Source organism: Sardina pilchardus, chromosome 10 (assembly GCF_963854185.1).
Source record: "Sardina pilchardus chromosome 10, fSarPil1.1, whole genome shotgun sequence".
NCBI classification, from domain to species: Eukaryota; Metazoa; Chordata; class Actinopteri; order Clupeiformes; family Clupeidae; genus Sardina; species Sardina pilchardus.
The window spans coordinates 31,888,177-31,906,605 of record NC_085003.1 but is presented as its reverse complement, the minus strand read 5'-3'; the positions used below and the strand labels follow the sequence as shown (position 1 = coordinate 31,906,605).

The 18,429-nt window shown below is 51.2% G+C and overlaps 1 protein-coding gene and 100 non-coding genes across 102 annotated transcripts in view; 100 read left to right on the top strand and 1 right to left on the bottom strand.

Moving 5' to 3' along the window:
• The window catches only part of si:dkey-71d15.2 (SH3 domain-containing kinase-binding protein 1), a 64,789-nt gene that overhangs the window by 32,066 nt on the left and 14,294 nt on the right, over positions 1-18,429 (bottom strand). The gene's annotated exons all lie outside the window — the stretch shown is intronic.
• trnai-uau (transfer RNA isoleucine (anticodon UAU)) lies at positions 75-167 on the top strand. Its single transcript is given in 2 exon segments — positions 75-112; positions 132-167. It is a non-coding gene; the product is annotated as a tRNA-Ile (tRNA).
• Positions 260-352, top strand: trnai-uau (transfer RNA isoleucine (anticodon UAU)). The gene is given in 2 exon segments: positions 260-297; positions 317-352. It is a non-coding gene; the product is annotated as a tRNA-Ile (tRNA).
• trnai-uau (transfer RNA isoleucine (anticodon UAU)) lies at positions 445-537 on the top strand. The gene is given in 2 exon segments: positions 445-482; positions 502-537. It is a non-coding gene; the product is annotated as a tRNA-Ile (tRNA).
• On the top strand, positions 630-722 carry trnai-uau (transfer RNA isoleucine (anticodon UAU)). Its single transcript is given in 2 exon segments — positions 630-667; positions 687-722. It is a non-coding gene; the product is annotated as a tRNA-Ile (tRNA).
• On the top strand, positions 815-907 carry trnai-uau (transfer RNA isoleucine (anticodon UAU)). The gene is given in 2 exon segments: positions 815-852; positions 872-907. It is a non-coding gene; the product is annotated as a tRNA-Ile (tRNA).
• trnai-uau (transfer RNA isoleucine (anticodon UAU)) lies at positions 1,000-1,092 on the top strand. Its single transcript is given in 2 exon segments — positions 1,000-1,037; positions 1,057-1,092. It is a non-coding gene; the product is annotated as a tRNA-Ile (tRNA).
• Positions 1,185-1,277, top strand: trnai-uau (transfer RNA isoleucine (anticodon UAU)). The gene is given in 2 exon segments: positions 1,185-1,222; positions 1,242-1,277. It is a non-coding gene; the product is annotated as a tRNA-Ile (tRNA).
• On the top strand, positions 1,370-1,462 carry trnai-uau (transfer RNA isoleucine (anticodon UAU)). The gene is given in 2 exon segments: positions 1,370-1,407; positions 1,427-1,462. It is a non-coding gene; the product is annotated as a tRNA-Ile (tRNA).
• On the top strand, positions 1,555-1,647 carry trnai-uau (transfer RNA isoleucine (anticodon UAU)). The gene is given in 2 exon segments: positions 1,555-1,592; positions 1,612-1,647. It is a non-coding gene; the product is annotated as a tRNA-Ile (tRNA).
• On the top strand, positions 1,740-1,832 carry trnai-uau (transfer RNA isoleucine (anticodon UAU)). Its single transcript is given in 2 exon segments — positions 1,740-1,777; positions 1,797-1,832. It is a non-coding gene; the product is annotated as a tRNA-Ile (tRNA).
• On the top strand, positions 1,925-2,017 carry trnai-uau (transfer RNA isoleucine (anticodon UAU)). The gene is given in 2 exon segments: positions 1,925-1,962; positions 1,982-2,017. It is a non-coding gene; the product is annotated as a tRNA-Ile (tRNA).
• trnai-uau (transfer RNA isoleucine (anticodon UAU)) lies at positions 2,110-2,202 on the top strand. The gene is given in 2 exon segments: positions 2,110-2,147; positions 2,167-2,202. It is a non-coding gene; the product is annotated as a tRNA-Ile (tRNA).
• On the top strand, positions 2,295-2,387 carry trnai-uau (transfer RNA isoleucine (anticodon UAU)). The gene is given in 2 exon segments: positions 2,295-2,332; positions 2,352-2,387. It is a non-coding gene; the product is annotated as a tRNA-Ile (tRNA).
• trnai-uau (transfer RNA isoleucine (anticodon UAU)) lies at positions 2,480-2,572 on the top strand. Its single transcript is given in 2 exon segments — positions 2,480-2,517; positions 2,537-2,572. It is a non-coding gene; the product is annotated as a tRNA-Ile (tRNA).
• On the top strand, positions 2,665-2,757 carry trnai-uau (transfer RNA isoleucine (anticodon UAU)). Its single transcript is given in 2 exon segments — positions 2,665-2,702; positions 2,722-2,757. It is a non-coding gene; the product is annotated as a tRNA-Ile (tRNA).
• trnai-aau (transfer RNA isoleucine (anticodon AAU)) lies at positions 2,850-2,942 on the top strand. The gene is given in 2 exon segments: positions 2,850-2,887; positions 2,907-2,942. It is a non-coding gene; the product is annotated as a tRNA-Ile (tRNA).
• trnai-uau (transfer RNA isoleucine (anticodon UAU)) lies at positions 3,035-3,127 on the top strand. Its single transcript is given in 2 exon segments — positions 3,035-3,072; positions 3,092-3,127. It is a non-coding gene; the product is annotated as a tRNA-Ile (tRNA).
• On the top strand, positions 3,220-3,312 carry trnai-uau (transfer RNA isoleucine (anticodon UAU)). Its single transcript is given in 2 exon segments — positions 3,220-3,257; positions 3,277-3,312. It is a non-coding gene; the product is annotated as a tRNA-Ile (tRNA).
• trnai-uau (transfer RNA isoleucine (anticodon UAU)) lies at positions 3,405-3,497 on the top strand. Its single transcript is given in 2 exon segments — positions 3,405-3,442; positions 3,462-3,497. It is a non-coding gene; the product is annotated as a tRNA-Ile (tRNA).
• trnai-uau (transfer RNA isoleucine (anticodon UAU)) lies at positions 3,590-3,682 on the top strand. Its single transcript is given in 2 exon segments — positions 3,590-3,627; positions 3,647-3,682. It is a non-coding gene; the product is annotated as a tRNA-Ile (tRNA).
• On the top strand, positions 3,775-3,867 carry trnai-uau (transfer RNA isoleucine (anticodon UAU)). Its single transcript is given in 2 exon segments — positions 3,775-3,812; positions 3,832-3,867. It is a non-coding gene; the product is annotated as a tRNA-Ile (tRNA).
• Positions 3,960-4,052, top strand: trnai-uau (transfer RNA isoleucine (anticodon UAU)). The gene is given in 2 exon segments: positions 3,960-3,997; positions 4,017-4,052. It is a non-coding gene; the product is annotated as a tRNA-Ile (tRNA).
• On the top strand, positions 4,145-4,237 carry trnai-uau (transfer RNA isoleucine (anticodon UAU)). Its single transcript is given in 2 exon segments — positions 4,145-4,182; positions 4,202-4,237. It is a non-coding gene; the product is annotated as a tRNA-Ile (tRNA).
• trnai-uau (transfer RNA isoleucine (anticodon UAU)) lies at positions 4,330-4,422 on the top strand. The gene is given in 2 exon segments: positions 4,330-4,367; positions 4,387-4,422. It is a non-coding gene; the product is annotated as a tRNA-Ile (tRNA).
• trnai-uau (transfer RNA isoleucine (anticodon UAU)) lies at positions 4,514-4,607 on the top strand. Its single transcript is given in 2 exon segments — positions 4,514-4,552; positions 4,572-4,607. It is a non-coding gene; the product is annotated as a tRNA-Ile (tRNA).
• Positions 4,700-4,792, top strand: trnav-uac (transfer RNA valine (anticodon UAC)). The gene is given in 2 exon segments: positions 4,700-4,737; positions 4,757-4,792. It is a non-coding gene; the product is annotated as a tRNA-Val (tRNA).
• Positions 4,884-4,977, top strand: trnai-uau (transfer RNA isoleucine (anticodon UAU)). Its single transcript is given in 2 exon segments — positions 4,884-4,922; positions 4,942-4,977. It is a non-coding gene; the product is annotated as a tRNA-Ile (tRNA).
• trnai-uau (transfer RNA isoleucine (anticodon UAU)) lies at positions 5,070-5,162 on the top strand. The gene is given in 2 exon segments: positions 5,070-5,107; positions 5,127-5,162. It is a non-coding gene; the product is annotated as a tRNA-Ile (tRNA).
• trnai-uau (transfer RNA isoleucine (anticodon UAU)) lies at positions 5,255-5,347 on the top strand. The gene is given in 2 exon segments: positions 5,255-5,292; positions 5,312-5,347. It is a non-coding gene; the product is annotated as a tRNA-Ile (tRNA).
• trnai-uau (transfer RNA isoleucine (anticodon UAU)) lies at positions 5,440-5,532 on the top strand. Its single transcript is given in 2 exon segments — positions 5,440-5,477; positions 5,497-5,532. It is a non-coding gene; the product is annotated as a tRNA-Ile (tRNA).
• On the top strand, positions 5,625-5,717 carry trnai-uau (transfer RNA isoleucine (anticodon UAU)). Its single transcript is given in 2 exon segments — positions 5,625-5,662; positions 5,682-5,717. It is a non-coding gene; the product is annotated as a tRNA-Ile (tRNA).
• trnai-uau (transfer RNA isoleucine (anticodon UAU)) lies at positions 5,810-5,902 on the top strand. The gene is given in 2 exon segments: positions 5,810-5,847; positions 5,867-5,902. It is a non-coding gene; the product is annotated as a tRNA-Ile (tRNA).
• On the top strand, positions 5,995-6,087 carry trnai-uau (transfer RNA isoleucine (anticodon UAU)). Its single transcript is given in 2 exon segments — positions 5,995-6,032; positions 6,052-6,087. It is a non-coding gene; the product is annotated as a tRNA-Ile (tRNA).
• trnai-uau (transfer RNA isoleucine (anticodon UAU)) lies at positions 6,180-6,272 on the top strand. The gene is given in 2 exon segments: positions 6,180-6,217; positions 6,237-6,272. It is a non-coding gene; the product is annotated as a tRNA-Ile (tRNA).
• On the top strand, positions 6,351-6,443 carry trnai-uau (transfer RNA isoleucine (anticodon UAU)). The gene is given in 2 exon segments: positions 6,351-6,388; positions 6,408-6,443. It is a non-coding gene; the product is annotated as a tRNA-Ile (tRNA).
• On the top strand, positions 6,536-6,628 carry trnai-uau (transfer RNA isoleucine (anticodon UAU)). The gene is given in 2 exon segments: positions 6,536-6,573; positions 6,593-6,628. It is a non-coding gene; the product is annotated as a tRNA-Ile (tRNA).
• On the top strand, positions 6,721-6,813 carry trnai-uau (transfer RNA isoleucine (anticodon UAU)). The gene is given in 2 exon segments: positions 6,721-6,758; positions 6,778-6,813. It is a non-coding gene; the product is annotated as a tRNA-Ile (tRNA).
• Positions 6,906-6,998, top strand: trnai-uau (transfer RNA isoleucine (anticodon UAU)). Its single transcript is given in 2 exon segments — positions 6,906-6,943; positions 6,963-6,998. It is a non-coding gene; the product is annotated as a tRNA-Ile (tRNA).
• On the top strand, positions 7,091-7,183 carry trnai-uau (transfer RNA isoleucine (anticodon UAU)). The gene is given in 2 exon segments: positions 7,091-7,128; positions 7,148-7,183. It is a non-coding gene; the product is annotated as a tRNA-Ile (tRNA).
• trnai-uau (transfer RNA isoleucine (anticodon UAU)) lies at positions 7,262-7,354 on the top strand. The gene is given in 2 exon segments: positions 7,262-7,299; positions 7,319-7,354. It is a non-coding gene; the product is annotated as a tRNA-Ile (tRNA).
• On the top strand, positions 7,447-7,539 carry trnai-uau (transfer RNA isoleucine (anticodon UAU)). The gene is given in 2 exon segments: positions 7,447-7,484; positions 7,504-7,539. It is a non-coding gene; the product is annotated as a tRNA-Ile (tRNA).
• On the top strand, positions 7,632-7,724 carry trnai-uau (transfer RNA isoleucine (anticodon UAU)). The gene is given in 2 exon segments: positions 7,632-7,669; positions 7,689-7,724. It is a non-coding gene; the product is annotated as a tRNA-Ile (tRNA).
• Positions 7,817-7,909, top strand: trnai-uau (transfer RNA isoleucine (anticodon UAU)). The gene is given in 2 exon segments: positions 7,817-7,854; positions 7,874-7,909. It is a non-coding gene; the product is annotated as a tRNA-Ile (tRNA).
• trnai-uau (transfer RNA isoleucine (anticodon UAU)) lies at positions 8,002-8,094 on the top strand. Its single transcript is given in 2 exon segments — positions 8,002-8,039; positions 8,059-8,094. It is a non-coding gene; the product is annotated as a tRNA-Ile (tRNA).
• trnai-uau (transfer RNA isoleucine (anticodon UAU)) lies at positions 8,187-8,279 on the top strand. The gene is given in 2 exon segments: positions 8,187-8,224; positions 8,244-8,279. It is a non-coding gene; the product is annotated as a tRNA-Ile (tRNA).
• trnai-uau (transfer RNA isoleucine (anticodon UAU)) lies at positions 8,372-8,464 on the top strand. Its single transcript is given in 2 exon segments — positions 8,372-8,409; positions 8,429-8,464. It is a non-coding gene; the product is annotated as a tRNA-Ile (tRNA).
• Positions 8,543-8,635, top strand: trnai-uau (transfer RNA isoleucine (anticodon UAU)). The gene is given in 2 exon segments: positions 8,543-8,580; positions 8,600-8,635. It is a non-coding gene; the product is annotated as a tRNA-Ile (tRNA).
• trnai-uau (transfer RNA isoleucine (anticodon UAU)) lies at positions 8,728-8,820 on the top strand. Its single transcript is given in 2 exon segments — positions 8,728-8,765; positions 8,785-8,820. It is a non-coding gene; the product is annotated as a tRNA-Ile (tRNA).
• On the top strand, positions 8,913-9,005 carry trnai-uau (transfer RNA isoleucine (anticodon UAU)). Its single transcript is given in 2 exon segments — positions 8,913-8,950; positions 8,970-9,005. It is a non-coding gene; the product is annotated as a tRNA-Ile (tRNA).
• On the top strand, positions 9,098-9,190 carry trnai-uau (transfer RNA isoleucine (anticodon UAU)). Its single transcript is given in 2 exon segments — positions 9,098-9,135; positions 9,155-9,190. It is a non-coding gene; the product is annotated as a tRNA-Ile (tRNA).
• Positions 9,283-9,375, top strand: trnai-uau (transfer RNA isoleucine (anticodon UAU)). The gene is given in 2 exon segments: positions 9,283-9,320; positions 9,340-9,375. It is a non-coding gene; the product is annotated as a tRNA-Ile (tRNA).
• Positions 9,468-9,560, top strand: trnai-uau (transfer RNA isoleucine (anticodon UAU)). The gene is given in 2 exon segments: positions 9,468-9,505; positions 9,525-9,560. It is a non-coding gene; the product is annotated as a tRNA-Ile (tRNA).
• Positions 9,653-9,745, top strand: trnai-uau (transfer RNA isoleucine (anticodon UAU)). Its single transcript is given in 2 exon segments — positions 9,653-9,690; positions 9,710-9,745. It is a non-coding gene; the product is annotated as a tRNA-Ile (tRNA).
• trnai-uau (transfer RNA isoleucine (anticodon UAU)) lies at positions 9,838-9,930 on the top strand. Its single transcript is given in 2 exon segments — positions 9,838-9,875; positions 9,895-9,930. It is a non-coding gene; the product is annotated as a tRNA-Ile (tRNA).
• trnai-uau (transfer RNA isoleucine (anticodon UAU)) lies at positions 10,023-10,115 on the top strand. The gene is given in 2 exon segments: positions 10,023-10,060; positions 10,080-10,115. It is a non-coding gene; the product is annotated as a tRNA-Ile (tRNA).
• On the top strand, positions 10,208-10,300 carry trnai-uau (transfer RNA isoleucine (anticodon UAU)). Its single transcript is given in 2 exon segments — positions 10,208-10,245; positions 10,265-10,300. It is a non-coding gene; the product is annotated as a tRNA-Ile (tRNA).
• Positions 10,393-10,485, top strand: trnai-uau (transfer RNA isoleucine (anticodon UAU)). The gene is given in 2 exon segments: positions 10,393-10,430; positions 10,450-10,485. It is a non-coding gene; the product is annotated as a tRNA-Ile (tRNA).
• trnai-uau (transfer RNA isoleucine (anticodon UAU)) lies at positions 10,578-10,670 on the top strand. Its single transcript is given in 2 exon segments — positions 10,578-10,615; positions 10,635-10,670. It is a non-coding gene; the product is annotated as a tRNA-Ile (tRNA).
• trnai-uau (transfer RNA isoleucine (anticodon UAU)) lies at positions 10,749-10,841 on the top strand. The gene is given in 2 exon segments: positions 10,749-10,786; positions 10,806-10,841. It is a non-coding gene; the product is annotated as a tRNA-Ile (tRNA).
• Positions 10,934-11,026, top strand: trnai-uau (transfer RNA isoleucine (anticodon UAU)). Its single transcript is given in 2 exon segments — positions 10,934-10,971; positions 10,991-11,026. It is a non-coding gene; the product is annotated as a tRNA-Ile (tRNA).
• Positions 11,119-11,211, top strand: trnai-uau (transfer RNA isoleucine (anticodon UAU)). Its single transcript is given in 2 exon segments — positions 11,119-11,156; positions 11,176-11,211. It is a non-coding gene; the product is annotated as a tRNA-Ile (tRNA).
• trnai-uau (transfer RNA isoleucine (anticodon UAU)) lies at positions 11,304-11,396 on the top strand. The gene is given in 2 exon segments: positions 11,304-11,341; positions 11,361-11,396. It is a non-coding gene; the product is annotated as a tRNA-Ile (tRNA).
• trnai-uau (transfer RNA isoleucine (anticodon UAU)) lies at positions 11,489-11,581 on the top strand. The gene is given in 2 exon segments: positions 11,489-11,526; positions 11,546-11,581. It is a non-coding gene; the product is annotated as a tRNA-Ile (tRNA).
• On the top strand, positions 11,674-11,766 carry trnai-uau (transfer RNA isoleucine (anticodon UAU)). Its single transcript is given in 2 exon segments — positions 11,674-11,711; positions 11,731-11,766. It is a non-coding gene; the product is annotated as a tRNA-Ile (tRNA).
• Positions 11,859-11,951, top strand: trnai-uau (transfer RNA isoleucine (anticodon UAU)). The gene is given in 2 exon segments: positions 11,859-11,896; positions 11,916-11,951. It is a non-coding gene; the product is annotated as a tRNA-Ile (tRNA).
• Positions 12,030-12,122, top strand: trnai-uau (transfer RNA isoleucine (anticodon UAU)). Its single transcript is given in 2 exon segments — positions 12,030-12,067; positions 12,087-12,122. It is a non-coding gene; the product is annotated as a tRNA-Ile (tRNA).
• Positions 12,215-12,307, top strand: trnai-uau (transfer RNA isoleucine (anticodon UAU)). The gene is given in 2 exon segments: positions 12,215-12,252; positions 12,272-12,307. It is a non-coding gene; the product is annotated as a tRNA-Ile (tRNA).
• trnai-uau (transfer RNA isoleucine (anticodon UAU)) lies at positions 12,400-12,492 on the top strand. The gene is given in 2 exon segments: positions 12,400-12,437; positions 12,457-12,492. It is a non-coding gene; the product is annotated as a tRNA-Ile (tRNA).
• On the top strand, positions 12,585-12,677 carry trnai-uau (transfer RNA isoleucine (anticodon UAU)). The gene is given in 2 exon segments: positions 12,585-12,622; positions 12,642-12,677. It is a non-coding gene; the product is annotated as a tRNA-Ile (tRNA).
• Positions 12,770-12,862, top strand: trnai-uau (transfer RNA isoleucine (anticodon UAU)). The gene is given in 2 exon segments: positions 12,770-12,807; positions 12,827-12,862. It is a non-coding gene; the product is annotated as a tRNA-Ile (tRNA).
• On the top strand, positions 12,955-13,047 carry trnai-uau (transfer RNA isoleucine (anticodon UAU)). The gene is given in 2 exon segments: positions 12,955-12,992; positions 13,012-13,047. It is a non-coding gene; the product is annotated as a tRNA-Ile (tRNA).
• trnai-uau (transfer RNA isoleucine (anticodon UAU)) lies at positions 13,140-13,232 on the top strand. The gene is given in 2 exon segments: positions 13,140-13,177; positions 13,197-13,232. It is a non-coding gene; the product is annotated as a tRNA-Ile (tRNA).
• trnai-uau (transfer RNA isoleucine (anticodon UAU)) lies at positions 13,318-13,410 on the top strand. The gene is given in 2 exon segments: positions 13,318-13,355; positions 13,375-13,410. It is a non-coding gene; the product is annotated as a tRNA-Ile (tRNA).
• trnai-uau (transfer RNA isoleucine (anticodon UAU)) lies at positions 13,503-13,595 on the top strand. The gene is given in 2 exon segments: positions 13,503-13,540; positions 13,560-13,595. It is a non-coding gene; the product is annotated as a tRNA-Ile (tRNA).
• trnai-uau (transfer RNA isoleucine (anticodon UAU)) lies at positions 13,688-13,780 on the top strand. The gene is given in 2 exon segments: positions 13,688-13,725; positions 13,745-13,780. It is a non-coding gene; the product is annotated as a tRNA-Ile (tRNA).
• On the top strand, positions 13,873-13,965 carry trnai-uau (transfer RNA isoleucine (anticodon UAU)). The gene is given in 2 exon segments: positions 13,873-13,910; positions 13,930-13,965. It is a non-coding gene; the product is annotated as a tRNA-Ile (tRNA).
• On the top strand, positions 14,058-14,150 carry trnai-uau (transfer RNA isoleucine (anticodon UAU)). The gene is given in 2 exon segments: positions 14,058-14,095; positions 14,115-14,150. It is a non-coding gene; the product is annotated as a tRNA-Ile (tRNA).
• Positions 14,243-14,335, top strand: trnai-uau (transfer RNA isoleucine (anticodon UAU)). Its single transcript is given in 2 exon segments — positions 14,243-14,280; positions 14,300-14,335. It is a non-coding gene; the product is annotated as a tRNA-Ile (tRNA).
• On the top strand, positions 14,428-14,520 carry trnai-uau (transfer RNA isoleucine (anticodon UAU)). Its single transcript is given in 2 exon segments — positions 14,428-14,465; positions 14,485-14,520. It is a non-coding gene; the product is annotated as a tRNA-Ile (tRNA).
• On the top strand, positions 14,613-14,705 carry trnai-uau (transfer RNA isoleucine (anticodon UAU)). The gene is given in 2 exon segments: positions 14,613-14,650; positions 14,670-14,705. It is a non-coding gene; the product is annotated as a tRNA-Ile (tRNA).
• On the top strand, positions 14,798-14,890 carry trnai-uau (transfer RNA isoleucine (anticodon UAU)). Its single transcript is given in 2 exon segments — positions 14,798-14,835; positions 14,855-14,890. It is a non-coding gene; the product is annotated as a tRNA-Ile (tRNA).
• Positions 14,969-15,061, top strand: trnai-uau (transfer RNA isoleucine (anticodon UAU)). Its single transcript is given in 2 exon segments — positions 14,969-15,006; positions 15,026-15,061. It is a non-coding gene; the product is annotated as a tRNA-Ile (tRNA).
• On the top strand, positions 15,154-15,246 carry trnai-uau (transfer RNA isoleucine (anticodon UAU)). Its single transcript is given in 2 exon segments — positions 15,154-15,191; positions 15,211-15,246. It is a non-coding gene; the product is annotated as a tRNA-Ile (tRNA).
• On the top strand, positions 15,339-15,431 carry trnai-uau (transfer RNA isoleucine (anticodon UAU)). The gene is given in 2 exon segments: positions 15,339-15,376; positions 15,396-15,431. It is a non-coding gene; the product is annotated as a tRNA-Ile (tRNA).
• On the top strand, positions 15,510-15,602 carry trnai-uau (transfer RNA isoleucine (anticodon UAU)). Its single transcript is given in 2 exon segments — positions 15,510-15,547; positions 15,567-15,602. It is a non-coding gene; the product is annotated as a tRNA-Ile (tRNA).
• On the top strand, positions 15,695-15,787 carry trnai-uau (transfer RNA isoleucine (anticodon UAU)). The gene is given in 2 exon segments: positions 15,695-15,732; positions 15,752-15,787. It is a non-coding gene; the product is annotated as a tRNA-Ile (tRNA).
• On the top strand, positions 15,880-15,972 carry trnai-uau (transfer RNA isoleucine (anticodon UAU)). Its single transcript is given in 2 exon segments — positions 15,880-15,917; positions 15,937-15,972. It is a non-coding gene; the product is annotated as a tRNA-Ile (tRNA).
• On the top strand, positions 16,065-16,157 carry trnai-uau (transfer RNA isoleucine (anticodon UAU)). The gene is given in 2 exon segments: positions 16,065-16,102; positions 16,122-16,157. It is a non-coding gene; the product is annotated as a tRNA-Ile (tRNA).
• trnai-uau (transfer RNA isoleucine (anticodon UAU)) lies at positions 16,250-16,342 on the top strand. The gene is given in 2 exon segments: positions 16,250-16,287; positions 16,307-16,342. It is a non-coding gene; the product is annotated as a tRNA-Ile (tRNA).
• Positions 16,435-16,527, top strand: trnai-uau (transfer RNA isoleucine (anticodon UAU)). Its single transcript is given in 2 exon segments — positions 16,435-16,472; positions 16,492-16,527. It is a non-coding gene; the product is annotated as a tRNA-Ile (tRNA).
• Positions 16,620-16,712, top strand: trnai-uau (transfer RNA isoleucine (anticodon UAU)). Its single transcript is given in 2 exon segments — positions 16,620-16,657; positions 16,677-16,712. It is a non-coding gene; the product is annotated as a tRNA-Ile (tRNA).
• Positions 16,798-16,890, top strand: trnai-uau (transfer RNA isoleucine (anticodon UAU)). Its single transcript is given in 2 exon segments — positions 16,798-16,835; positions 16,855-16,890. It is a non-coding gene; the product is annotated as a tRNA-Ile (tRNA).
• trnai-uau (transfer RNA isoleucine (anticodon UAU)) lies at positions 16,983-17,075 on the top strand. The gene is given in 2 exon segments: positions 16,983-17,020; positions 17,040-17,075. It is a non-coding gene; the product is annotated as a tRNA-Ile (tRNA).
• Positions 17,168-17,260, top strand: trnai-uau (transfer RNA isoleucine (anticodon UAU)). Its single transcript is given in 2 exon segments — positions 17,168-17,205; positions 17,225-17,260. It is a non-coding gene; the product is annotated as a tRNA-Ile (tRNA).
• On the top strand, positions 17,353-17,445 carry trnai-uau (transfer RNA isoleucine (anticodon UAU)). The gene is given in 2 exon segments: positions 17,353-17,390; positions 17,410-17,445. It is a non-coding gene; the product is annotated as a tRNA-Ile (tRNA).
• Positions 17,538-17,630, top strand: trnai-uau (transfer RNA isoleucine (anticodon UAU)). Its single transcript is given in 2 exon segments — positions 17,538-17,575; positions 17,595-17,630. It is a non-coding gene; the product is annotated as a tRNA-Ile (tRNA).
• Positions 17,723-17,815, top strand: trnai-uau (transfer RNA isoleucine (anticodon UAU)). The gene is given in 2 exon segments: positions 17,723-17,760; positions 17,780-17,815. It is a non-coding gene; the product is annotated as a tRNA-Ile (tRNA).
• trnai-uau (transfer RNA isoleucine (anticodon UAU)) lies at positions 17,908-18,000 on the top strand. Its single transcript is given in 2 exon segments — positions 17,908-17,945; positions 17,965-18,000. It is a non-coding gene; the product is annotated as a tRNA-Ile (tRNA).
• trnai-uau (transfer RNA isoleucine (anticodon UAU)) lies at positions 18,093-18,185 on the top strand. The gene is given in 2 exon segments: positions 18,093-18,130; positions 18,150-18,185. It is a non-coding gene; the product is annotated as a tRNA-Ile (tRNA).
• trnai-uau (transfer RNA isoleucine (anticodon UAU)) lies at positions 18,278-18,370 on the top strand. The gene is given in 2 exon segments: positions 18,278-18,315; positions 18,335-18,370. It is a non-coding gene; the product is annotated as a tRNA-Ile (tRNA).

Genomic DNA, 18,429 nt, shown 5'->3' with positions numbered 1-18,429 from the left:
CTTCTATCGCGTTCAGGCTTGAACAGTGCAGAATGATACCTCCGATTTGTTTGTCCTGCAGCACATTGCGTGTGGCTCCAGTGGCGCAATCGGTCAGCGCGCGGTACTTATAAGACAGTTCCAGCAGAGCAATGCCGAGGTTGTGAGTTCGAGCCTCACCTGGAGCAAACTCTTTATGAAATTGGCTTCTATCGCGTTCAGTCTTGAACAGTGCAGAATGATACCTCCGATTTGTTTGTCCTGCAGCACATTGCGTGTGGCTCCAGTGGCGCAATCGGTCAGCGCGCGGTACTTATAAGACAGTTCCAGCAGAGCAATGCCGAGGTTGTGAGTTCGAGCCTCACCTGGAGCATACTCTTTAGGAAATTGGCTTCTATCGCGTTCAGTGTTGAACAGTGCAGAATGATACCTCCGATTTGTTTGTCCTGCAGCACATTGCGTTTGGCTCCAGTGGCGCAATCGGTCAGCGCGCGGTACTTATAAGACAGTTCCAGCAGAGCAATGCCGAGGTTGTGAATTCGAGCCTCACCTGGAGCATACTCTTTATGAAATTGGCTTCTATCGCGTTCAGGCTTGAACAGTGCAGAATGATACCTCCGATTTGTTTGTCCTGCAGCACATTGCGTCTGGCTCCAGTGGCGCAATCGGTCAGCGCGCGGTACTTATAAGACAGTTCCAGCAGAGCAATGCCGAGGTTGTGAGTTCGAGCCTCACCTGGAGCATACTCTTAATGAAATTGGCTTCTATCGCGTTCAGGCTTGAACAGTGCAGAATGATACCTCCGATTTGTTTGTCCTGCAGCACATTGCGTGTGGCTCCAGTGGCCCAATCGGTAAGCGCGCGGTACTTATAAGACAGTTCCAGCAGAGCAATGCCGAGGTTGTGAGTTCGAGCCTCACCTGGAGCATACTCTTTATGAAATTGGCTTCTATCGCGTTCAGGCTTGAACAGTGCAGAATGATACCTCCGATTTGTTTGTCCTGCAGCACATTGCGTGTGGCTCCAGTGGCGCAATCGGTCAGCGCGCGGTACTTATAAGACAGTTCCAGCAGAGCAATGCCGAGGTTGTGAGTTCAAGCCTCACCTGGAGCATACTCTTTATGAAATTGGCTTCTATCGCGTTCAGTCTTGAACAGTGCAGAATGATACCTCCGATTTGTTTGTCCTGCAGCACATTGCGTGTGGCTCCAGTGGCGCAATCGGTCAGCGCGCGGTACTTATAAGACAGTTCCAGCAGAGCAATGCCGAGTTTGTGAGTTCGAGCCTCACCTGGAGCATACTCTTTAGGAAATTGGCTTCTATCGCGTTCAGTCTTGAACAGTGCAGAATGATACCTCCGATTTGTTTGTCCTGCAGCACATTGCGTGTGGCTCCAGTGGCGCAATCGGTCAGCGCGCGGTACTTATAAGACAGTTCCAGCAGAGCAATGCCGAGGTTGTGAGTTCGAGCCTCACCTGGAGCATACTCTTTAGGAAATTGGCTTCTATCGCGTTCAGTCTTGAACAGTGCAGAATGATACCTCCGATTTGTTTGTCCTGCAGCACATTGCGTGTGGCTCCAGTGGCGCAATCGGTCAGCGCGCGGTACTTATAAGACAGTTCCAGCAGAGCAATGCCGAGGTTGTGAGTTCGAGCCTCACCTGGAGCATACTCTTTAGGAAATTGGCTTCTATCGCGTTCAGTCTTGAACAGTGCAGAATGATACCTCCGATTTGTTTGCCCTGCAGCACATTGCGTGTGGCACCAGTGGCGCAATCGGTCAGCGCGCGGTACTTATAAGACAGTTCCAGCAGAGCAATGCCGAGGTTGTGAGTTCGAGCCTCACCTGGAGCATACTCTTTATGAAATTGGCTTCTATCGCGTTCAGTCTTGAACAGTGCAGAATGATACCTCCGATTTGTTTGTCCTGCAGCACATTGCGTGTGGCTCCAGTGGCGCAATCGGTCAGCGCGCGGTACTTATAAGACAGTTCCAGCAGAGCAATGCCGAGGTTGTGAGTTCGAGCCTCACCTGGAGCATACTCTTTAGGAAATTGGCTTCTATCGCGTTCAGTCTTGAACAGTGCAGAATGATACCTCCGATTTGTTTGCCCTGCAGCACATTGCGTGTGGCTCCAGTGGCGCAATCGGTCAGCGCGCGGTACTTATAAGACAGTTCCAGCAGAGCAATGCCGAGGTTGTGAGTTCGAGCCTCACCTGGAGCATACTCTTTAGGAAATTGGCTTCTATCGCGTTCAGTGTTGAACAGTGCAGAATGATACCTCCGATTTGTTTGCCCTGCAGCACATTGCGTGTGGCTCCAGTGGCGCAATCGGTCAGCGCGCGGTACTTATAAGACAGTTCCAGCAGAGCAATGCCGAGGTTGTGAGTTCGAGCCTCACCTGGAGCATATTCTTTAGGAAATTGGCTTCTATCGCGTTCAGGCTTGAACAGTGCAGAATGATACCTCCGATTTGTTTGTCCTGCAGCACATTGCGTGTGGCACCAGTGGCGCAATCGGTCAGCGCGCGGTACTTATAAGACAGTTCCAGCAGAGCAATGCCGAGGTTGTGAGTTCGAGCCTCACCTGGAGCATCCTCTTTATGAAATTGGCTTCTATCGCGTTCGGTCTTGAACAGTGCAGAATGATACCTCCGATTTGTTTGTCCTGCAGCACATTGCGTGTGGCTCCAGTGGCGCAATCGGTCAGCGCGCGGTACTTATAAGACAGTTCCAGCAGAGCAATGCCGACGTTGTGAGTTCGAGCCTCACCTGCAGCATACTCTTTATGAAATTGGCTTCTATCGCGTTCAGGCTTGAACAGTGCAGAATGATACCTCCGATTTGTTTGTCCTGCAGCACATTGCGTGTGGCTCCAGTGGCGCAATCGGTCAGCGCGCGGTACTAATAAGACAGTTCCAGCAGAGCAATGCCGAGGTTGTGAGTTCGAGCCTCACCTGGAGCATACTCTTTATGAAATTGACTTCTATCGCGTTCGGTCTTGAACAGTGCAGAATGATACCTCCGATTTGTTTGTCCTGCAGCACATTGCGTGTGGCTCCAGTGGCGCAATCGGTCAGCGCGCGGTACTTATAAGACTGTTCCAGCAGAGCAATGCCGAGGTTGTGAGTTCGAGCCTCACCTGGAGCATACTCTTTAGGAAATTGGCTTCTATCGCGTTCAGTCTTGAACAGTGCAGAATGATACCTCCGATTTGTTTGTCCTGCAGCACATTGCGTGTGGCTCCAGTGGCGCAATCGGTCAGCGCGCGGTACTTATAAGACAGTTCCAGCAGAGCAATGCCGAGGTTGTGAGTTCAAGCCTCACCTGGAGCATACTCTTTATGAAATTGGCTTCTATCGCGTTCAGTCTTGAACAGTGCAGAATGATACCTCCGATTTGTTTGTCCTGCAGCACATTGCGTGTGGCTCCAGTGGCGCAATCGGTCAGCGCGCGGTACTTATAAGACAGTTCCAGCAGAGCAATGCCGAGGTTGTGAGTTCGAGCCTTACCTGGAGCATACTCTTTAGGAAATTGGCTTCTATCGCGTTCAGTGTTGAACAGTGCAGAATGATACCTCCGATTTGTTTGTCCTGCAGCACATTGCGTCTGGCTCCGGTGGCGCAATCGGTCAGCGCGCGGTACTTATAAGACAGTTCCAGCAGAGCAATGCCGAGGTTGTGAGTTCGAGCCTCACCTGGAGCATACTCTTTAGGAAATTGGCTTCTATCCCGTTCAGTGTTGAACAGTGCAGAATGATACCTCCGATTTGCTTGTCCTGCAGCACATTGCGTGTGGCTCCGGTGGCGCAATCGGTCAGCGCGCGGTACTTATAAGACAGTTCCAGCAGAGCAATGCCGAGGTTGTGAGTTCGAGCCTCACCTGGAGCATACTCTTTAGGAAATTGGCTTCTATCGCGTTCAGTGTTGAACAGTGCAGAATGATACCTCCGATTTGTTTGCCCTGCAGCACATTGCGTGTGGCTCCAGTGGCGCAATCGGTCAGCGCGCGGTACTTATAAGACAGTTCCAGCAGAGCAATGCCGAGGTTGTGAGTTCGAGCCTCACCTGGAGCATACTCTTTAGGAAATTGGTTTCTATCCCGTTCAGTCTTGAACAGTGCAGAATGATACCTCCGATTTGTTTGTCCTGCAGCACATTGCCTGTGGCTCCAGTGGCGCAATCGGTCAGCGCGCGGTACTTATAAGACAGTTCCAGCAGAGCAATGCCGAGGTTGTGAGTTCGAGCCTCACCTGGAGCATACTCTTTAGGAAATTGGCTTCTATCCCGTTCAGTCTTGAACAGTGCAGAATGATACCTCCGATTTGTTTGTCCTGCAGCACATTGCCTGTGGCTCCAGTGGCGCAATCGGTCAGCGCGCGGTACTTATAAGACAGTTCCAGCAGAGCAATGCCTAGGTTGTGAGTTCGAGCCTCACCTGGAGCATACTCTTTATGAAATTGGCTTCTATCGCGTTCAGTCTTGAACAGTGCAGAATGATACCTCCGATTTGTTTGTCCTGCAGCACATTGCGTGTGCCTCCGGTGGCGCAATCGGTCAGCGCGCGGTACTTATAAGACAGTTCCAGCAGAGCAATGCCGAGGTTGTGAGTTCGAGCCTTACCTGGAGCATACTCTTTAGGAAATTGGCTTCTATCGCGTTCAGTGTTGAACAGTGCAGAATGATACCTCCGATTTGTTTGTCCTGCAGCACATTGCGTCTGGCTCCGGTGGCGCAATCGGTCAGCGCGCGGTACTTACAGGACAGTTCCAGCAGAGCAATGCCTAGGTTGTGAATTCGAGCCTCACCTGGAGCATACTCTTTATGAAATTGGCTTCTATCGCGTTCAGTCTTGAACAGTGCAGAATGATACCTCCGATTTGTTTGTCCTGCAGCACATTGCGTGTGCCTCCGGTGGCGCAATCGGTCAGCGCGCGGTACTTATAAGACAGTTCCAGCAGAGCAATGCCGAGGTTGTGAGTTCGAGCCTTACCTGGAGCATACTCTTTAGGAAATTGGCTTCTATCGCGTTCAGTGTTGAACAGTGCAGAATGATACCTCCGATTTGTTTGTCCTGCAGCACATTGCGTCTGGCTCCGGTGGCGCAATCAGTCAGCGCGCGGTACTTATAAGACAGTTCCAGCAGAGCAATGCCGAGGTTGTGAGTTCGAGCCTCACCTGGAGCATACTCTTTAGGAAATTGGCTTCTATCCCGTTCAGTGTTGAACAGTGCAGAATGATACCTCCGATTTGCTTGTCCTGCAGCACATTGCGTGTGGCTCCGGTGGCGCAATCGGTCAGCGCGCGCTACTTATAAGACAGTTCCAGCAGAGCAATGCCGAGGTTGTGAGTTCGAGCCTCTCCTGGAGCATACTCTTTAGGAAATTGGCTTCTATCGCGTTCAGTCTTGAACAGTGCAGAATGATACCTCCGATTTGTTTGTCCTGCAGCACATTGCCTGTGGCTCCAGTGGCGCAATCGGTCAGCGCGCGGTACTTATAAGACAGTTCCAGCAGAGCAATGCCGAGGTTGTGAGTTCGAGCCTCACCTGGAGCATACTCTTTAGGAAATTGGCTTCTATCCCGTTCAGTCTTGAACAGTGCAGAATGATACCTCCGATTTGTTTGTCCTGCAGCACATTGCCTGTGGCTCCAGTGGCGCAATCGGTCAGCGCGCGGTACTTATAAGACAGTTCCAGCAGAGCAATGCCTAGGTTGTGAGTTCGAGCCTCACCTGGAGCATACTCTTTATGAAATTGGCTTCTATCGCGTTCAGTCTTGAACAGTGCAGAATGATACCTCCGATTTGTTTGTCCTGCAGCACATTGCTTGTGGCTCCGGTGGCGCAATCGGTCAGCGCGCGGTACTTATAGGACAGTTCCAGCAGAGCAATGCCTAGGTAGTGAGTTCGAGCCTCACCTGGAGCATACTCTTTATGAAATTGGCTTCTATCGCGTTCAGTCTTGAACAGTGCAGAATGATACCTCCGATTTGTTTGTCCTGCAGCACATTGCGTCTGGCTCCGGTGGCGCAATCGGTCAACGCGCGGTACTTATAAGACAGTTCCAGCAGAGCAATGCCGAGGTTGTGAGTTCGAGCCTCACCTGGAGCATACTCTTTAGGAAATTGGCTTCTATCCCGTTCAGTGTTGAACAGTGCAGAATGATACCTCCGATTTGCTTGTCCTGCAGCACATTGCGTGTGGCTCCGGTGGCGCAATCGGTCAGCGCGCGCTACTTATAAGACAGTTCCAGCAGAGCAATGCCGAGGTTGTGAGTTCGAGCCTCACCTGGAGCATACTCTTTAGGAAATTGGCTTCTATCGCGTTCAGTGTTGAACAGTGCAGAATGATACCTCCGATTTGTTTGTCGTGTGGCTCCGGTGGCGCAATCGGTCAGCGCGCGGTACTTATAAGACAGTTCCAGCAGAGTAATGCCGAGGTTGTGAGTTCGAGCCTCTCCTGGAGCATACTCGTTAGGAAATTGGCTTCTATCGTGTTCAGTGTTGAACAGTGCAGAATGATACCTCCGATTTGTTTGTCCTGCAGCACATTGCCTGTGGCTCCAGTGGCGCAATCGGTCAGCGCGCGGTACTTATAAGACAGTTCCAGCAGAGCAATGCCTAGGTTGTGAGTTCGAGCCTCACCTGGAGCATACTCTTTATGAAATTGGCTTCTATCGCGTTCAGTCTTGAACAGTGCAGAATGATACCTCCGATTTGTTTGTCCTGCAGCACATTGCTTGTGGCTCCGGTGGCGCAATCGGTCAGCGCGCGGTACTTATAGGACAGTTCCAGCAGAGCAATGCCTAGGTAGTGAGTTCGAGCCTCACCTGGAGCATACTCTTTATGAAATTGGCTTCTATCGCGTTCAGTCTTGAACAGTGCAGAATGATACCTCCGATTTGTTTGTCCTGCAGCACATTGCGTCTGGCTCCGGTGGCGCAATCGGTCAGCGCGCGGTACTTATAAGACAGTTCCAGCAGAGCAATGCCGAGGTTGTGAGTTCGAGCCTCACCTGGAGCATACTCTTTAGGAAATTGGCTTCTATCCCGTTCAGTGTTGAACAGTGCAGAATGATACCTCCGATTTGCTTGTCCTGCAGCACATTGCGTGTGGCTCCGGTGGCGCAATCGGTCAGCGCGCGCTACTTATAAGACAGTTCCAGCAGAGCAATGCCGAGGTTGTGAGTTCGAGCCTCACCTGGAGCATACTCTTTAGGAAATTGGCTTCTATCGCGTTCAGTGTTGAACAGTGCAGAATGATACCTCCGATTTGTTTGTCGTGTGGCTCCGGTGGCGCAATCGGTCAGCGCGCGGTACTTATAAGACAGTTCCAGCAGAGTAATGCCGAGGTTGTGAGTTCGAGCCTCTCCTGGAGCATACTCGTTAGGAAATTGGCTTCTATCGTGTTCAGTGTTGAACAGTGCAGAATGATACCTCCGATTTGTTTGTCCTGCAGCACATTGGTTGTGGCTCCAGTGGCGCAATCGGTCAGCGCGCGGTACTTATAAGACAGTTCCAGCAGAGCAATGCCGAGGTTGTGAGTTCGAGCCTCACCTGGAGCATACTCTTTATGAAATTGGCTTCTATCGCGTTCAGTCTTGAACAGTGCAGAATGATACCTCCGATTTGTTTGTCCTGCAGCACATTGCCTGTGGCTCCAGTGGCGCAATCGGTCAGCGCGCGGTACTTATAAGACAGTTCCAGCAGAGCAATGCCGAGGTTGTGAGTTCGAGCCTCACCTGGAGCATACTCTTTAGGAAATTGGCTTCTATCCCGTTCAGTCTTGAACAGTGCAGAATGATACCTCCGATTTGTTTGTCCTGCAGCACATTGCCTGTGGCTCCAGTGGCGCAATCGGTCAGCGCGCGGTACTTATAAGACAGTTCCAGCAGAGCAATGCCTAGGTTGTGAGTTCGAGCCTCACCTGGAGCATACTCTTTATGAAATTGGCTTCTATCGCGTTCAGTCTTGAACAGTGCAGAATGATACCTCCGATTTGTTTGTCCTGCAGCACATTGCTTGTGGCTCCGGTGGCGCAATCGGTCAGCGCGCGGTACTTATAGGACAGTTCCAGCAGAGCAATGCCTAGGTAGTGAGTTCGAGCCTCACCTGGAGCATACTCTTTATGAAATTGGCTTCTATCGCGTTCAGTCTTGAACAGTGCAGAATGATACCTCCGATTTGTTTGTCCTGCAGCACATTGCGTCTGGCTCCGGTGGCGCAATCGGTCAGCGCGCGGTACTTATAAGACAGTTCCAGCAGAGCAATGCCGAGGTTGTGAGTTCGAGCCTCACCTGGAGCATACTCTTTAGGAAATTGGCTTCTATCCCGTTCAGTGTTGAACAGTGCAGAATGATACCTCCGATTTGCTTGTCCTGCAGCACATTGCGTGTGGCTCCGGTGGCGCAATCGGTCAGCGCGCGCTACTTATAAGACAGTTCCAGCAGAGCAATGCCGAGGTTGTGAGTTCGAGCCTCACCTGGAGCATACTCTTTAGGAAATTGGCTTCTATCGCGTTCAGTGTTGAACAGTGCAGAATGATACCTCCGATTTGTTTGTCGTGTGGCTCCGGTGGCGCAATCGGTCAGCGCGCGGTACTTATAAGACAGTTCCAGCAGAGTAATGCCGAGGTTGTGAGTTCGAGCCTCTCCTGGAGCATACTCGTTAGGAAATTGGCTTCTATCGTGTTCAGTGTTGAACAGTGCAGAATGATACCTCCGATTTGTTTGTCCTGCAGCACATTGCTTGTGGCTCCAGTGGCGCAATCGGTCAGCGCGCGGTACTTATAAGACAGTTCCAGCAGAGCAATGCCGAGGTTGTGAGTTCGAGCCTCACCTGGAGCATACTCTTTATGAAATTGGCTTCTATCGCGTTCAGTCTTGAACAGTGCAGAATGATACCTCCGATTTGTTTGTCCTGCAGCACATTGCGTGTGGCTCCAGTGGCGCAATCGGTCAGCGCGCGGTACTTATAAGACAGTTCCAGCAGAGCAATGCCGAGGTTGTGAGTTCGAGCCTCACCTGGAGCATACTCTTTAGGAAATTGGCTTCTATCGCGTTCAGTGTTGAACAGTGCAGAATGATACCTCCGATTTGTTTGTCCTGCAGCACATTGCGTGTGGCTCCGGTGGCGCAATCGGTCAGCGCGCGGTACTTATAAGACAGTTCCAGCAGAGCAATGCCGAGGTTGTGAATTCGAGCCTCACCTGGAGCATACTCGTTAGGAAATTGGCTTCTATCGCGTTCAGTGTTGAACAGTGCAGAATGATACCTCCGATTTGTTTGTCCTGCAGCACATTGCGTGTGGCTCCAGTGGCGCAATCGGTCAGCGCGCGGTACTTATAAGACAGTTCCAGCAGAGCAATGCCGAGGTTGTGAGTTCGAGCCTCACCTGGAGCATACTCTTTAGGAAATTGGCTTCTATCGCGTTCAGTCTTGAACAGTGCAGAATGATACCTCCGATTTGTTTGTCCTGCAGCGCATTGCGTGTGGCTCCAGTGGCGCAATCGGTCAGCGCGCGGTACTTATAAGACAGTTCCAGCAGAGCATTGCCGAGGTTGTGAGTTCGAGCCTCACCTGGAGCATACTCTTTATGAAATTGGCTTCTATCGCGTTCAGGCTTGAACAGTGCAGAATGATACCTCCGATTTGTTTGTCCTGCAGCACATTGCTTGTGGCTCCGGTGGCGCAATCGGTCAGCGCGCGGTACTTATAGGACAGTTCCAGCAGAGCAATGCCGAGGTTGTGAGTTCGAGCCTCACCTGGAGCATACTCTTTAGGAAATTGGTTTCTATCCCGTTCAGTCTTGAACAGTGCAGAATGATACCTCCGATTTGTTTGTCCTGCAGCACATTGCCTGTGGCTCCAGTGGCGCAATCGGTCAGCGCGCGGTACTTATAAGACAGTTCCAGCAGAGCAATGCCGAGGTTGTGAGTTCGAGCCTCACCTGGAGCATACTCTTTAGGAAATTGGCTTCTATCCCGTTCAGTCTTGAACAGTGCAGAATGATACCTCCGATTTGTTTGTCCTGCAGCACATTGCCTGTGGCTCCAGTGGCGCAATCGGTCAGCGCGCGGTACTTATAAGACAGTTCCAGCAGAGCAATGCCTAGGTTGTGAGTTCGAGCCTCACCTGGAGCATAATCTTTATGAAATTGGCTTCTATCGCGTTCAGTCTTGAACAGTGCAGAATGATACCTCCGATTTGTTTGTCCTGCAGCACATTGCTTGTGGCTCCGGTGGCGCAATCGGTCAGCGCGCGGTACTTATAGGACAGTTCCAGCAGAGCAATGCCTAGGTAGTGAGTTCGAGCCTCACCTGGAGCATACTCTTTATGAAATTGGCTTCTATCGCGTTCAGTCTTGAACAGTGCAGAATGATACCTCCGATTTGTTTGTCCTGCAGCACATTGCGTCTGGCTCCGGTGGCGCAATCGGTCAGCGCGCGGTACTTATAAGACAGTTCCAGCAGAGCAATGCCGAGGTTGTGAGTTCGAGCCTCACCTGGAGCATACTCTTTAGGAAATTGGCTTCTATCCCGTTCAGTGTTGAACAGTGCAGAATGATACCTCCGATTTGCTTGTCCTGCAGCACATTGCGTGTGGCTCCGGTGGCGCAATCGGTCAGCGCGCGCTACTTATAAGACAGTTCCAGCAGAGCAATGCCGAGGTTGTGAGTTCGAGCCTCACCTGGAGCATACTCTTTAGGAAATTGGCTTCTATCGCGTTCAGTGTTGAACAGTGCAGAATGATACCTCCGATTTGTTTGTCGTGTGGCTCCGGTGGCGCAATCGGTCAGCGCGCGGTACTTATAAGACAGTTCCAGCAGAGTAATGCCGAGGTTGTGAGTTCGAGCCTCTCCTGGAGCATACTCGTTAGGAAATTGGCTTCTATCGTGTTCAGTGTTGAACAGTGCAGAATGATACCTCCGATTTGTTTGTCCTGCAGCACATTGCTTGTGGCTCCAGTGGCGCAATCGGTCAGCGCGCGGTACTTATAAGACAGTTCCAGCAGAGCAATGCCGAGGTTGTGAGTTCGAGCCTCACCTGGAGCATACTCTTTATGAAATTGGCTTCTATCGCGTTCAGTCTTGAACAGTGCAGAATGATACCTCCGATTTGTTTGTCCTGCAGCACATTGCCTGTGGCTCCAGTGGCGCAATCGGTCAGCGCGCGGTACTTATAAGACAGTTCCAGCAGAGCAATGCCGAGGTTGTGAGTTCGAGCCTCACCTGGAGCATACTCTTTAGGAAATTGGCTTCTATACCGTTCAGTCTTGAACAGTGCAGAATGATACCTCCGATTTGTTTGTCCTGCAGCACATTGCCTGTGGCTCCAGTGGCGCAATCGGTCAGCGCGCGGTACTTATAAGACAGTTCCAGCAGAGCAATGCCTAGGTTGTGAGTTCGAGCCTCACCTGGAGCATACTCTTTATGAAATTGGCTTCTATCGCGTTCAGTCTTGAACAGTGCAGAATGATACCTCCGATTTGTTTGTCCTGCAGCACATTGCTTGTGGCTCCGGTGGCGCAATCGGTCAGCGCGCGGTACTTATAGGACAGTTCCAGCAGAGCAATGCCTAAGTAGTGAGTTCGAGCCTCACCTGGAGCATACTCTTTATGAAATTGGCTTCTATCGTGTTCAGTCTTGAACAGTGCAGAATGATACCTCCGATTTGTTTGTCCTGCAGCACATTGCGTCTGGCTCCGGTGGCGCAATCGGTCAGCGCGCGGTACTTATAAGACAGTTCCAGCAGAGCAATGCCGAGGTTGTGAGTTCGAGCCTCACCTGGAGCATACTCTTTAGGAAATTGGCTTCTATCCCGTTCAGTGTTGAACAGTGCAGAATGATACCTCCGATTTGCTTGTCCTGCAGCACATTGCGAGTGGCTCCGGTGGCGCAATCGGTCAGCGCGCGCTACTTATAAGACAGTTCCAGCAGAGCAATGCCGAGGTTGTGAGTTCGAGCCTCACCTGGAGCATACTCTTTAGGAAATTGGCTTCTATCGCGTTCAGTGTTGAACAGTGCAGAATGATACCTCCGATTTGTTTGTCGTGTGGCTCCGGTGGCGCAATCGGTCAGCGCGCGGTACTTATAAGACAGTTCCAGCAGAGTAATGCCGAGGTTGTGAGTTCGAGCCTCTCCTGGAGCATACTCGTTAGGAAATTGGCTTCTATCGTGTTCAGTGTTGAACAGTGCAGAATGATACCTCCGATTTGTTTGTCCTGCAGCACATTGCTTGTGGCTCCAGTGGCGCAATCGATCAGCGCGCGGTACTTATAAGACAGTTCCAGCAGAGCAATGCCGAGGTTGTGAGTTCGAGCCTCACCTGGAGCATACTCTTTATGAAATTGGCTTCTATCGCGTTCAGTCTTGAACAGTGCAGAATGATACCTCCGATTTGTTTGTCCTGCAGCACATTGCGTGTGGCTCCAGTGGCGCAATCGGTCAGCGCGCGGTACTTATAAGACAGTTCCAGCAGAGCAATGCCGAGGTTGTGAGTTCGAGCCTCACCTGGAGCATACTCTTTAGGAAATTGGCTTCTATCGCGTTCAGTGTTGAACAGTGCAGAATGATACCTCCGATTTGTTTGTCCTGCAGCACATTGCGTGTGGCTCCGGTGGCGCAATCGGTCAGCGCGCGGTACTTATAAGACAGTTCCAGCAGAGCAATGCCGAGGTTGTGAATTCGAGCCTCACCTGGAGCATACTCGTTAGGAAATTGGCTTCTATCGCGTTCAGTGTTGAACAGTGCAGAATGATACCTCCGATTTGTTTGTCCTGCAGCACATTGCGTGTGGCTCCAGTGGCGCAATCGGTCAGCGCGCGGTACTTATAAGACAGTTCCAGCAGAGCAATGCCGAGGTTGTGAGTTCGAGCCTCACCTGGAGCATACTCTTTAGGAAATTGGCTTCTATCGCGTTCAGTCTTGAACAGTGCAGAATGATACCTCCGATTTGTTTGTCCTGCAGCGCATTGCGTGTGGCTCCAGTGGCGCAATCGGTCAGCGCGCGGTACTTATAAGACAGTTCCAGCAGAGCATTGCCGAGGTTGTGAGTTCGAGCCTCACCTGGAGCATACTCTTTATGAAATTGGCTTCTATCGCGTTCAGGCTTGAACAGTGCAGAATGATACCTCCGATTTGTTTGTCCTGCAGCGCATTGCGTGTGGCTCCAGTGGCGCAATCGGTCAGCGCGCGGTACTTATAAGACAGTTCCAGCAGAGCAATGCCGAGCTTGTGAGTTCGAGCCTCACCTGGAGCATACTCTTTATGAAATTGCCTTCTATCGCGTTCAGTCTTGAACAGTGCAGAATGATACCTCCGATTTCTGCAGCACATTGCGTGTGGCTCCAGTGGCGCAATCGGTCAGCGCGCGGTACTTATAAGACAGTTCCAGCAGAGCAATGCCGAGCTTGTGAGTTCGAGCCTCACCTGGAGCATACTCTTTATGAAATTGGCTTCTATCGCGTTCAGTCTTGAACAGTGCAGCATGATACCTCCGATTTGTTTGTCCTGCAGCACATTGCGTGTGGCTCCAGTGGCGCAATCGGTCAGCGCGCGGTACTTATAAGACAGTTCCAGCAGAGCAATGCCGAGGTTGTGAGTTCGAGCCTCACCAGGAGCATACTCTTTATAAAATTGGCTTCTATCGCGTTCAGTCTTGAACAGTGCAGAATGATACCTCCGATTTGTTTGTCCAGCAGCACATTGCGTGTGGCTCCAGTGGCGCAATCGGTCAGCGCGCGGTACTTATAAGACAGTTCCAGCAGAGCAATGCCGAGGTTGTGAGTTCGAGCCTCACCTGGAGCATACTCTTTATGAAATTGGCTTCTATCGCGTTCAGGCTTGAACAGTGCAGAATGATACCTCCGATTTGTTTGTCCTGCAGCACATTGCGTGTGGCTCCAGTGGCGCAATCGGTCAGCGCGCGGTACTTATAAGACAGTTCCAGCAGAGCAATGCCGAGGTTGTGAGTTCGAGCCTCACCTGGAGCATACTCTTTAGGAAATTGGTTTCTATCCCGTTCAGTCTTGAACAGTGCAGAATGATACCTCCGATTTGTTTGTCCTGCAGCACATTGCCTGTGGCTCCAGTGGCGCAATCGGTCAGCGCGCGGTACTTATAAGACAGTTCCAGCAGAGCAATGCCGAGGTTGTGAGTTCGAGCCTCACCTGGAGCATACCCTTTAGAAAATTGGCTTCTATCGCGTTCATTGTTGAACAGTGCAGAATGATACCTCCGATTTGTTTGCCCTGCAGCACATTGCGTGGGGCTCCAGTGGCGCAATCGGTCAGCGCGCGGTACTTATAAGACAGTTCCAGCAGAGCAATGCCGAGGTTGTGAGTTCGAGCCTCACCTGGAGCATACTCTTTAGGAAATTGGTTTCTATCCCGTTCAGTCTTGAACAGTGCAGAATGATACCTCCGATTTGTTTGTCCTGCAGCACATTGCCTGTGGCTCCAGTGGCGCAATCGGTCAGCGCGCGGCACTTATAAGACAGTTCCAGCAGAGCAATGCCGAGGTTGTGAGTTCGAGCCTCACCTGGAGCATACTCTTTAGGAAATTGGCTTCTATCGCGTTCAGTGTTGAACAGTGCAGAATGATACCTCCGATTTGTTTGTCCTGCAGCACATTGCGTCTGGCTCCGGTGGCGCAATCGGTCAGCGCGCGGTACTTATAAGACAGTTCCAGCAGAGCAATGCCGAGGTTGTGAGTTCGAGCCTCACCTGGAGCATACTCTTTAGGAAATTGGCTTCTATCCCGTTCAGTGTTGAACAGTGCAGAATGATACCTCCGATTTGCTTGTCCTGCAGCACATTGCGTGTGGCTCCGGTGGCGCAATCGGTCAGCGCGCGGTACTTATAAGACAGTTCCATTAGAGCAATGCCGAGGTTGTGAGTTCGAGCCTCACCTGGAGCATACTCTTTAGGAAATTGGCTTCTATCGCGTTCAGTGTTGAACAGTGCAGAATGATACCTCCGATTTGTTTGTCGTGTGGCTCCGGTGGCGCAATCGGTCAGCGAGCGGTACTTATAAGACAGTTCCAGCAGAGCAATGCCGAGGTTGTGAGTTCGAGCCTCACCTGGAGCATACTCTTTAGGAAATTGGCTTCTATCGCGTTCAGTGTTGAACAGTGCAGAATGATACCTCCGATTTGTTTGTCCTGCAGCACATTGCGTGTGGCTCCAGTGGCGCAATCGGTCAGCGCGCGGTACTTATAAGACAGTTCCAGCAGAGCAATGCCGAGGTTGTGAGTTCGAGCCTCACCTGGAGCATACTCTTTAGGAAATTGGCTTCTATCGCGTTCAGTGTTGAACAGTGCAGAATGATACCTCCGATTTGCTTGTGCTGCAGCACATTGCGTGTGGCTCCGGTGGCGCAATCGGTCAGCGCGCGCTACTTATAAGACAGTTCCAGCAGAGCAATGCCGAGGTTGTGAGTTCGAGCCTCACCTGGAGCATACTCTTTAGGAAATTGGCTTCTATCGCGTTCAGTGTTGAACAGTGCAGAATGATACCTCCGATTTGTTTGTCGTGTGGCTCCGGAGGCGCAATCGGTCAGCGCGCGGTACTTATAAGACAGTTCCAGCAGAGTAATGCCGAGGTTGTGAGTTCGAGCCTCTCCTGGAGCATACTCGTTAGGAAATTGGCTTCTATCGTGTTCAGTGTTGAACAGTGCAGAATGATACCTCCGATTTGTTTGTCCTGCAGCACATTGCTTGTGGCTCCAGTGGCGCAATCGGTCAGCGCGCGGTACTTATAAGACAGTTCCAGCAGAGCAATGCCGAGGTTGTGAGTTCGAGCCTCACCTGGAGCATACTCTTTATGAAATTGGCTTCTATCGCGTTCAGTCTTGAACAGTGCAGAATGATACCTCCGATTTGTTTGTCCTGCAGCACATTTCGTGTGGCTCCAGTGGCGCAATCGGTCAGCGCGCGGTACTTATAAGACAGTTCCAGCAGAGCAATGCCGAGGTTGTGAGTTCGAGCCTCACCTGGAGCATACTCTTTAGGAAATTGGCTTCTATCGCGTTCAGTGTTGAACAGTGCAGAATGATACCTCCGATTTGTTTGTCCTGCAGCACATTGCGTGTGGCTCCGGTGGCGCAATCGGTCAGCGCGCGGTACTTATAAGACAGTTCCAGCAGAGCAATGCCGAGGTTGTGAATTCGAGCCTCACCTGGAGCATACTCGTTAGGAAATTGGCTTCTATCGCGTTCAGTGTTGAACAGTGCAGAATGATACCTCCGATTTGTTTGTCCTGCAGCACATTGCGTGTGGCTCCAGTGGCGCAATCGGTCAGCGCGCGGTACTTATAAGACAGTTCCAGCAGAGCAATGCCGAGGTTGTGAGTTCGAGCCTCACCTGGAGCACACTCTTTAGGAAATTGGCTTCTATCGCGTTCAGTCTTGAACAGTGCAGAATGATACCTCCGATTTGTTTGTCCTGCAGCGCATTGCGTGTGGCTCCAGTGGCGCAATCGGTCAGCGCGCGGTACTTATAAGACAGTTCCAGCAGAGCAATGCCGAGGTTGTGAGTTCGAGCCTCACCTGGAGCATACTCTTTATGAAATTGGCTTCTATCGCGTTCAGGCTTGAACAGTGCAGAATGATACCTCCGATTTGTTTGTCCTGCAGCGCATTGCGTGTGGCTCCAGTGGCGCAATCGGTCAGCGCGCGGTACTTATAAGACAGTTCCAGCAGAGCAATGCCGAGCTTGTGAGTTCGAGCCTCACCTGGAGCATACTCTTTATGAAATTGGCTTCTATCGCGTTCAGTCTTGAACAGTGCAGAATGATACCTCCGATTTCTGCAGCACATTGCGTGTGGCTCCAGTGGCGCAATCGGTCAGCGCGCGGTACTTATAAGACAGTTCCAGCAGAGCAATGCCGAGCTTGTGAGTTCGAGCCTCACCTGGAGCATACTCTTTATGAAATTGGCTTCTATCGCGTTCAGTCTTGAACAGTGCAGCATGATACCTCCGATTTGTTTGTCCTGCAGCACATTGCGTGTGGCTCCAGTGGCGCAATCGGTCAGCGCGCGGTACTTATAAGACAGTTCCAGCAGAGCAATGCCGAGGTTGTGAGTTCGAGCCTCACCAGGAGCATACTCTTTATAAAATTGGCTTCTATCGCGTTCAGTCTTGAACAGTGCAGAATGATACCTCCGATTTGTTTGTCCTGCAGCACATTGCGTGTGGCTCCAGTGGCGCAATCGGTCAGCGCGCGGTACTTATAAGACAGTTCCAGCAGAGCAATGCCGAGGTTGTGAGTTCGAGCCTCACCTGGAGCATACTCTTTATGAAATTGGCTTCTATCGCGTTCAGGCTTGAACAGTGCAGAATGATACCTCCGATTTGTTTGTCCTGCAGCACATTGCGTGTGGCTCCATTGGCGCAATCGGTCAGCGCGCGGTACTTATAAGACAGTTCCAGCAGAGCAATGCCGAGGTTGTGAGTTCGAGCCTCACCTGGAGCATACTCTTTATGAAATTGGCTTCTATCGCGTTCAGGCTTGAACAGTGCAGAATGATACCTCCGATTTGTTTGTCCTGCAGCACATTGCGTGTGGCTCCATTGGCGCAATCGGTCAGCGCGCGGTACTTATAAGACAGTTCCAGCAGAGCAATGCCGAGGTTGTGAGTTCGAGCCTCACCTGGAGCATACCCTTTAGAAAATTGGCTTCTATCGCGTTCATTGTTGAACAGTGCAGAATGATACCTCCGATTTGTTTGCCCTGCAGCACATTGCGTGGGGCTCCAGTGGCGCAATCGGTCAGCGCGCGGTACTTATAAGACAGTTCCAGCAGAGCAATGCCGAGGTTGTGAGTTCGAGCCTCACCTGGAGCATACTCTTTAGGAAATTGGTTTCTATCCCGTTCAGTCTTGAACAGTGCAGAATGATACCTCCGATTTGTTTGTCCTGCAGCACATTGCCTGTGGCTCCAGTGGCGCAATCGGTCAGCGCGCGGTACTTATAAGACAGTTCCAGCAGAGCAATGCCGAGGTTGTGAGTTCGAGCCTCACCTGGAGCATACTCTTTAGGAAATTGGCTTCTATCACGTTCAGTGTTGAACAGTGCAGAATGATACCTCCGATTTGTTTGTCCTGCAGCACATTGCGTCTGGCTCCGGTGGCGCAATCGGTCAGCGCGCGGTACTTATAAGACAGTTCCAGCAGAGCAATGCCGAGGTTGTGAGTTCGAGCCTCACCTGGAGCATACTCTTTAGGAAATTGGCTTCTATCCCGTTCAGTGTTGAACAGTGCAGAATGATACCTCCGATTTGTTTGTCCTGCAGCACATTGCCTGTGGCTCCAGTGGCGCAATCGGTCAGCGCGCCGTACTTATAAGACAGTTCCAGCAGAGCAATGCCGAGGTTGTGAGTTCGAGCCTCACCTGGAGCATACCCTTTAGAAAATTGGCTTCTATCGCGTTCATTGTTGAACAGTGCAGAATGATACCT